This window comes from Coffea eugenioides, chromosome 3 (assembly GCF_003713205.1).
Source record: "Coffea eugenioides isolate CCC68of chromosome 3, Ceug_1.0, whole genome shotgun sequence".
Classification (NCBI taxonomy): Eukaryota; Viridiplantae; Streptophyta; class Magnoliopsida; order Gentianales; family Rubiaceae; genus Coffea; species Coffea eugenioides.
Window position 1 is genome coordinate 19,704,443 of NC_040037.1, and position 9,491 is coordinate 19,713,933.

Below are 9,491 nucleotides of genomic sequence, written 5' to 3' on the forward strand. Positions count from 1 at the left end.
TTTCAATGCTTTCAATTGGGTCCTTACTTTAATTGCAGATGAGTCCTTGAACTTTGTTTTTCTTTAATTTTGGCCCCAAAGTTTTGTCAATCTTTGCAATTAGGTCCTTTCTTCTCTTAACTTCTTACATGTGGGTTGCTGACATGATTTAATTGATTCAAATTCATGCTTATTTTTATCATTTGTGATTATTTGCCAAATAAATTGGTGCCTTGACCCTTTTATTGTTTTGAAGCTAATATTCTCTTCATTTCGCTTCAAGAGAGGTACACTCTACCCTTTTATTTGCACTTCATTTGACCCTACGTGCTATGTGAATATGCATGTCTACTTCGCTTTCCTTTGCCCTTCTTTAATTCCTTGCATTTATTACATTTACTTTACTTTTATTTAAGTTATTCATTATGGGGTATGTGTACACCTCTTGGCTTGTAATAGATAGGGCTTGGCGAGCAATTTGGTCCATTTCCCCTTCCCCTTTCCTTTTGCTTTTTATTTAAGTTATTCATTATGGGGTATGTGTACACCTCTTGGCTTGTAATAGATAGGGCTCGGAGAGCATCTGGTCCATTTCCCCTTCCCCTTGGTTGCTTGCTTTTGTTGCTACATGTTTAAATTGCTTTATTAGGCTCTTGTATCTAGTCGAACATGCTAAGTGTTATGTGCTACGTGTTTATAAGTGTTGGACATGTCTACTCGCTTTCCATAGCTATGAATGAATGTAATGGATGAATGAACGTTTCCACTAGTCCAACGCTAGAAGGAATTTATAGAATGGGCTAGTCCAACGCTAGACCCTTAGGGATTTCTCCCGTGAGTCCATACTTGCATGTGTCACCTCATTTCATGCATTTTTTCTTAGTTTTATCATTTGGCATGCTCCTCTAACCCTTTCCCTTTCATTTTAGGTTTTGCATCTCATGCTAGTTATAGGGACATTTGCTTGACGAGTCCCCCTCTGATAAGGGAAACGAGCAAGTGTGGCTACTCGATAGCCTTGGCACGCTAGTTTTGCTTTCTAATCAAAGGGAAAATCGAAGTCGAAAAGTTAGGAGTCATTCCCATACCCGACCTGATGCATTCCTTTAGGATCATTCATTCTCATTTATCACTTACTCATTTTGTTTCAATTCACATTTCCTCATCACTTTTCCTTTCCTTATTGTTCATTTTGATTTCTACTTCACAAAATTGCACTTAATTACACCTATACGCACTTATCACTATATTTCATACACTTGCACACAAACACTTGGATTTTTCATACAATTTCACACGTGCACCTTTTATACACTTGCACACTTGTACTTTAGCCATCATTTGCATTAATCGACCTCTATAAGGTTTTCCTTTATTGGCCGCCACAATTCATGTGGTTGGGACCAAAAACCTTACAAGAGACATTTTAGAATTTAGGTTTGCATTTTTCCTTTCTTTTTGCATTCATCTAGTCAAATCCAACATGCGATACATACCTTGGGTAGAAAGTTAGGAAAGGTAGGGCTAAATCACGCAACTAGCCTTGGCTAGGTCGAAGGGGTGCCTTGGATTTTATCCTTGCCTTCCCCTTCGTCAAATGTGACTCCCGATCCCTGTTTTGGTTACGTAGACCCAAAGGTTCTCTAAAAGGGTTTATTTATTTTTTTCATTCAAAAAACAAAAATCATTTTTGGGTAACTTGGTACACCCTAACTCTATACCAAGTGGCGACTCCATTTTTATTTAAAAAAAACCCTTTTTGAACTTCACTTGGCCAAATCGTCGCATTCCTAAGTCCCATGGCCTTTCATCGTTTTCATTTTCACACGTTCACATTTCATACACACACTCACATCTCACACCACACACATCATTCAAAAAGTGGGGCGCGACAGACTCGTTTGCAGTTCTAGGTAGGTAAAGAAAATCTTCGAGGTAGCAAACTAGCTAGCATTGAGATGACTGCAGGGATACACGGAGTGCGATTGTGCCAAAAACATGTTACTGCTAAGAGTTTGAGGCACGGCAAAAAGAACACGTTGGTTATTGTGCCCAACTTAAAAATTCAATCCGCCCAAAAAAAGTACTCCCTCCGTCCCGTTTTGTTAGTCTTGGTTTTTTTTTTCACACAGATTAAGAAAGTGTAATTAATTTGGTTGGAAACATAAATTTAGATTAATAATTTCCTAAAATACCCTTATGCTAATCACGAAGAGTGCCAATTAATATCAGTTGCAACTAATGGTACCAATAAATATCAGTTATCGCCAATAGTGCACCCTGATTGTTTCAAATACCGCCAATAGTGCCAATAAATAATAAAGATAGACTTTTCATTTATCTATGTATTGGAAAAGATCAATATATTCAATGTAGTGGGTTAGTATTTAATAACACTGTATTAATAACAAGATATTTAATAAGGGTATTTTAGACAATTTGAAAGATTACTACATTTCTTAATGGGAAAGTGGACTACAATTTGGGACAAACAAAAAAGGAAAACAAGACTAACAAAATGGGACGGAGGGAGTATTTGAGTTCTTTTCATAATTCAGCTATGAGTATTTGAGTTCTTTTCATAATTCAGCTATGGAGATTTATCACATAATTCAGCTAGAGGATTGAAGAAGTGAACAATTGACGGGAATTTTTTTATCAATGCAAGTTTAATTCCGATTTTACACCCGTTGGACTGCAAGTATACAGGTCGCAATTGTAGTACAAGATGTGTATCGGGTCGATCCCACGAGGAGCAATTAAAACAATTATTAGATACTAATTTACTCTATTATTTAGACTTACAATTAATTTGAGCAGAAACTTCAGATTTTAATTCAACTACAAAAATTCTTAAATAGATAAATGCAATTTCACAATAGGAGTAGAATTCACTAAATATTAAGATCTAGGGATGTAGATTCCACTTATGACTCAAAAGATCTAAAATGAATTAATTCAACACTTGTTACTGCTCTTGTTTAACCAAGGATTCATTTCCAGAAATACCAAATTCACATTCTCATGATAATAATGGGTTAAAACAGATTAGTTTTTCCTAATCTCTTGGTAAATACTAAATCTGTTCTTATTTACACATGAAATGCAGATTTCATCCACTTGAATGTATTTCTATTCTCATGAATATACAACACAAGTTCTACTTGTGTCATTCCATTATTTTTACCATTTCTCAATGAGTAAAAACAACTATAAACCTACTATTGGTGATCAAGCAACAACAAGTAATCCAACATACACAAGTAGATAAGTTAATACAAGACATAACAAGCATAAATCACAATCACTTCATATCATTTGGCCATAAGCTTCATCTACTCCCTAGATAAAGGAAATTAGCTACTCATGAATGATGAAACACTCATAACTTCATTAATGTAAATCATCATGAATTATAAATACAAGAGGAATAAAGAAAGTCTTAGCCAAGATATGGTAAAGCCTTCCAAAAATCTCCTTTGTCTTGAACTTGGATGATTACAAGATGAAACCTCAATTGCCCCTTGCAAGTACCTAGCTAGAGAGAATATGTTTTTCTGTAAGAAGCTAAGCTACGAATGGTCCCCAGATCTCTCCCCATATCTCTGCATAAAAAACACTCAAATGCTCCATTTTTCCAAGTCAAATTCTATCCTTTGATTCCCAAATCTCCACTTTGTTAGCATAGTCAAAAACCAATATTTTTGACTTGAAAATAAGCCACTTTTCTTGCCCTTTTGTCTTCTGAAGCATGTGCACCGAATTCCCTTGCATCTTATAGCTGGAAAGTGGTATGAACACAAGAGAATTGGCTGAGTCAAATTGCAGAATTTCGGCTATAAAACGCGCCTACACAAAACGCGGTTACAAGTCACGTTTTGTGTACTCGCGTATTCACTTTGGCCTTACTTCATCTGCGATTTTCTCTATCATAAAGGCCGAACTAGCTTTTGTGCAAAACACAAAAGTTGTAGCCCTTTGAGTTAGCTTTCCAATGCTTCAAGAATCATCCAAATCGGAGCTTTGTAGCCTGAGATATGATCGAAATACTGTCACCTGTTCAAACCTCTGTTTTAACTTCCGACCACAGGGTGCAGCTTCTGTATTCCAACGTTTTGCCCATGAAGATGGCAGAAATGGATTTCGATGTCTTCATACGAATTGTAGGTCTCTTTCTTAGCTTTAAAATGGTATAAAAATCACCTCAATCCGATAAGTGTAGCTCCAGATATGGTCAAAATACTGAAAAGTGTCAAAACTGACTTGTATTGCATTTCCTCACTTGAACGTTTTTCACTTCATTCTTCTTGTTGCCACTTAAATTCATCACCAAATCTCTATTTTTCACCTCAATTGACCTCCTTTGGTGATTGATTCATTATTCCTGCATAAAAATGAAGTTTTTACTATTAAAATCAATAGAAATGCAATATTATCCACTTTTACCAAAAATATATAATTTTACCAAAAACCTCTTTATTTTAATTATAAAACTAAATAATCAACTCAAAATTAACTAATAAAATGCACTTAAAAATACGTAAAATAAACTCTTATCAAATACCCCCACACTTGAATCATTGCTTGTCCTCAAGCAATATAAAATTCCAACCATCAATGATCCAAAAATTTAAAATAAACATATGTAGTATTTCAACTCCATTTCCTTGAATCAAGGTAAATAACCCTTATGTGATCTTTCCATTAAGTTCAAGTACTCATAATATCAAGCAAAGAAGAGCCAAGTATACCATAATTTTACCAATTCAACTCAACTTCTTATTTTTATCCAATTTCGCAAGCAAGCAACTCCTATAGTCAATAAAGATGCTAACTAATCTCATGATCAACTTCTTATTTTTCTTAAAGAGGGATTTAATTTACTTTTATATATATATATATATATATATATATATTTTAAGGATTAAATATTACTTAAGTTGTGAAAAATGCCTTTTGACGCGAAGATCAACATTTTTAGATGCAGATCCCCGGTTACTCAACATTTCACATACTCAAGTTGCTTTGCATACTCTTAATTCAAGTACCTTTTTACGCGAATGTCGACATTTGTAGATGCCAACCCCCGGTTACTCGGTACGAGAATCATTGGAGTAGAATAACCATTTTTTTTATTTTTATTTTTTTTAACAATATATAATAAAATTCCCTCTAAGAGTAATCATGAGAAGAGTATGACACTTATTAACCATATTAATTTCTTATCTTATAAAATTAGATAAAAAGAAGAATTTTCATCAAATATACAAAATGTAGGCATAATTTTCTCCACTTTACTAGATATACTTTCCTATAGATGTAAAAATTATAATCACATAAAAATCATTTCCAAATTTCATGAGAAAAGAAGTATCAAAACCGCATATATTTATTTCAAAAGGATAAGTGACAAAATTTTATTTATTTATTATAGTTAATAACATATATATGTATAAGGTTTTGGAAAAATTTTGACAGAGTCTCCCCTTAAAAGTGGACTAAATCTCCCTGCCAGCAACCACAAGAAACACCATTTAAGCACAAGAATTATATCAAACACAACTAAAATCACAAGTACCACACATTTCTTCCCCCACACTTAGAATACACATTGTCCTCAATGTGTAGGGAAAGAAAAGAAAAGAAACAAAAGAAAGGAACAAGTGACTCCCCAAGTGAGATGACTGCAGTCCAGTGAAGCCTTGAATCATGAGTCATCGACCGCTCAACCATCCACAGTCAACGATCTACTAGTTACTGCCACAAGTTCCAATATTCAAAATAAGGAATGTAAGTTAACATTTTTCAAACAAAAGATAAAAATAACAAGCAAACAAAAGAAAAGCCAGCCAAAGGGCAGCCTCAATCATCCTCTTCATCGTCATCTTCATCATCATCGATGGGAGGTGGGCGTGTGCCTAAATGATCTTCAATTCGGTCCAGGCGAGTATCCATTCTGGCTAAATGATGGTCGATGTCGTCCAAGCGACCGAAAAGCCGCTGCCAGTTGGTCTGTGGCGGAGGAGGAGGTGGTGCTGCAGTAGATGGTCCAGCTCCATCGCGACCATGTCTAGCCTTTTGTCTCCGCTCCTGAACAGGGCGTGGAATGTCTCCCGTGCCAATACCAAGGCGGCGAAGAGTAGTGATAGTCATCTCAGCACGTGGTGGAACATACTCCCGCCGCATGCCTTCCAAGGGAACTTCAAAACGGGGGAAGATTAAAGTCAGTAGACGAGGAAATGAAAGTTTGAAAGAAGTTGTCTTACGCCTCGCCGTAGACCTAATGTGGCTGATGATGATGTTCGGCAATGAAATTCGAGCATACGGGGAAGTTCGGTTGTGGAACATGTAATCAAGGAAGTAAATATCGCTCTTGCGAACCTCCGTGTGCCCCGTCTTCTTTGGGATGACATTGTGAGCCATCATGTAAATGATAAGCCGATGACGAGGTTCGAATACATTTGCCAATATAGTCTCCTTTCTGGTAGAGCGAAAAGGTTGGTACTCGAGACCAAACCTAGCCATGGCCAATGATGGATCCCACCTCCTATTCGGGGGAACAAACTCCTTCTTCAAGTCTACTGGACGTCCGTCATCCATACACCCCAAAATAGCAGCCAAATCTTGCCGTGACAAGGTGATTCGTCTTCCACGCACCCAGGACTCAATTATTTCTCCACTATGGCGCGCCTTACTTTCAATGTTGGCGTAAAACTCGCGCACCAGGTCTGGGTAGTAATGGTTTGGAAGGGTGAGAATCGGAGCCCATCCTAGCTGAGCAAAAGCTTCTGAGATGTTGTACATCATCTCAACTGGTGGACTGACGTGCATCTCAAACAAAAACTCCAAATTAGCACGCGCCTCATGCCACTCCTGATTCCTGCGAGTGTTGAACCTAGCACTGTCAAATACTGATCTTCCCGCTCCACGGGAGGTGCCCTCACCAGGTCGACGGTTAATTGGTGGAGGAGAAGGTGAATTCTCCTCTTCAGTCACCTCCATCTCTTCATTAACCTCCCTCTCCTCACTACTAGAGGATGAAAGTACCGCTCTTCTTCCTCTTGGCATAGTACCTAAAAAATATTTCAATTATTAACATGTACTACAACTCATTTTTTTGGCAACAAAAGTTCAGCATTAATCCAAATAACCTCAAATACAATTGCTCAAGTTCTAATCATTCAATGATCGTACAAGACATATTTTCTGCCTAAAGTTGCCCAAAATCACCAAATTACACAAGATATGTATCAATTATAATTCAATTAGTGAAAATAGGAGCAATTATGATTATAACTATTTAGAATTAACAATAATAATATGCTTTTAGCTATACTCATGTTTAGGCAAAAATTAAACTAACTAACTCACCAAATCAACCAAATTACTCACTATACACAATGCACATGCTTAAACATCATCAACTAACCCTTTTTAACCATAATTTAACATCACCAATGGCTCAAAAACATCCTAGTTCCTTTTTCCAATTTCATTTAAATATAGCAATTGTGAATTTTAAAGTACTTGAAAACCAATAAATTGCTACATTTAAACATTTAAACATGCTTAAACAATCATAATAATCATGAATAAAATCAAAAATAGCCATGAACCTCATCAAATTTTCGAAATTAAAAGATGTCAGATAGCTCAGGATAAAAAATATGAACTTCTAAAATCAAAAGATTTGATGAAGAAACTTACCTCAATCACGTAGAAGGATGTTTGGTGATGCTAAAAATGCAAAAAGCCCTATGAAACAACCTCCAATTGACCTCCAATTGAAGAAATTGGAGTTTAAGAACCCTAACCTTCAATGCTTCAAAAACCTGATTTTAAGTGTTTTTCTTGAATTTTAATCGGTTAAAAAGGTTGTATGAAGCTCAAAAGGTGTTGGGGTGATGATTTCTAGCAAGATTATGAAGTAAAAATGAAGATTTGTGAGGTGGGTAGAAGAGAAGAAGAAAAACGCGCCTGAAAAATTAAAAAGAGAGGAAAAAATGAAGCTGAAATCGCGTTTCTGAAGGCTATATTCAGACACACAAAACGCGACTCAAAACGCGCCTTCAACTCGCGTTTCTGAAATCGCGTTTTCTTCCCAAATCTTGCAGCACTTAAAACGCGACTGTGTTTGAAAACGCGACTTAGAGTCGCGTTTCAGAAGTCGCGTTTTTGAGCCTTGATCCAGGCTTGAAAACGCGATTTCCATTAAAACATGACTTTGGATCGCGTTTTGAAGGCGCGTTTTCTTTTCTGCAGTTGCAGAATTGAAAACGCGATTCTGAGAAACGCGACTTGTAGTCGCGTTTTCTTTGAAAACGCGTTTTCTGCTTCGATTTTTAGCAGAATTTCAACTTTTGAAAAATTACAAAAGGTACCCCAATGACTCAAAATGCACCATAGATCATTTGTTTGCCAATTTTAATGACTGGAACAAATGTAAAACATTAAAAACATGCATTTTACCCCTTTATAATGAATCAAAAACACCTTTAATGCAAATCGAGGGGTTGAGTTGCTTGATCAAAGTTTGCCCTTTTCACCTCAAATGGTCATTCTTGCTTCCATTTGCCAACCCTATCACACAAAAACAACAAATTAACTAAAACACTTATTCAAATCACAAAATCACACCAATTTAACACATATAACATAAACATTGGGTTGCCTCCCAATTAGCGCTTTTATTTATAGTCGTTGGCTCGACTCACACATTCAGTTTCTTAATTTGAAGAAGAGTCGCCCAAAAGATATATGAGTCCTTTGGGTACGATTTCACCTGCCAAGTAGGGTTTCACTCGTTGTCCATTGACCTTAAACCTTTCATTTCTTGAATTTGCCAATTCAACCGCTCCATAGGGAAATACTTGAGTGACTTCAAAAGGTCCAGACCACCTTGACTTTAATTTTCCTGGAAATAACCTCAGGCGTGAATTGAATAAAAGCACTTTTTGCCCTACCTGAAATTGTTTAGGAATAATGTGCTTGTCATGCCAATATTTGATCTTTTCTTTGTAAATTTTGGCATTTTCATATGCATGTAACCGGTGTTCCTCCAATTCACTCAGCTCAAGTAATCTCCTTCCACCTGCAAGATTAAAATCTATATTAATTGCTTTAATAGCCCAATAAGCTTTATGTTCAATCTCTACAGGTAAGTGACAAGCTTTTCCATAGACTAAACGATACGGCGACATCCCTAAAGGAGTCTTAAATGCCGTTCGGTAAGCCCATAGTGTGTCATCTAGCTTTGTAGCCCAATCCTTGCGTGATTTATTCACGGTTTTCTCCAAAATGAGTTTTATCTCACGATTAGCTAGCTCTGCTTGTCCATTGGCCTGAGGATGGTACGGGAGTGATGTCTTGTGCCTACAGCCATATTTAAACAATAAGGAATCCAGTTGTTTGTTACAAAAATGTTTTCCTTCATCACTTATTATGGCCTTAGGTATACCAAATCTACAAAAAATATTCTTTTTAAGGAATCGGAGTACAACCTTAGAGTCATT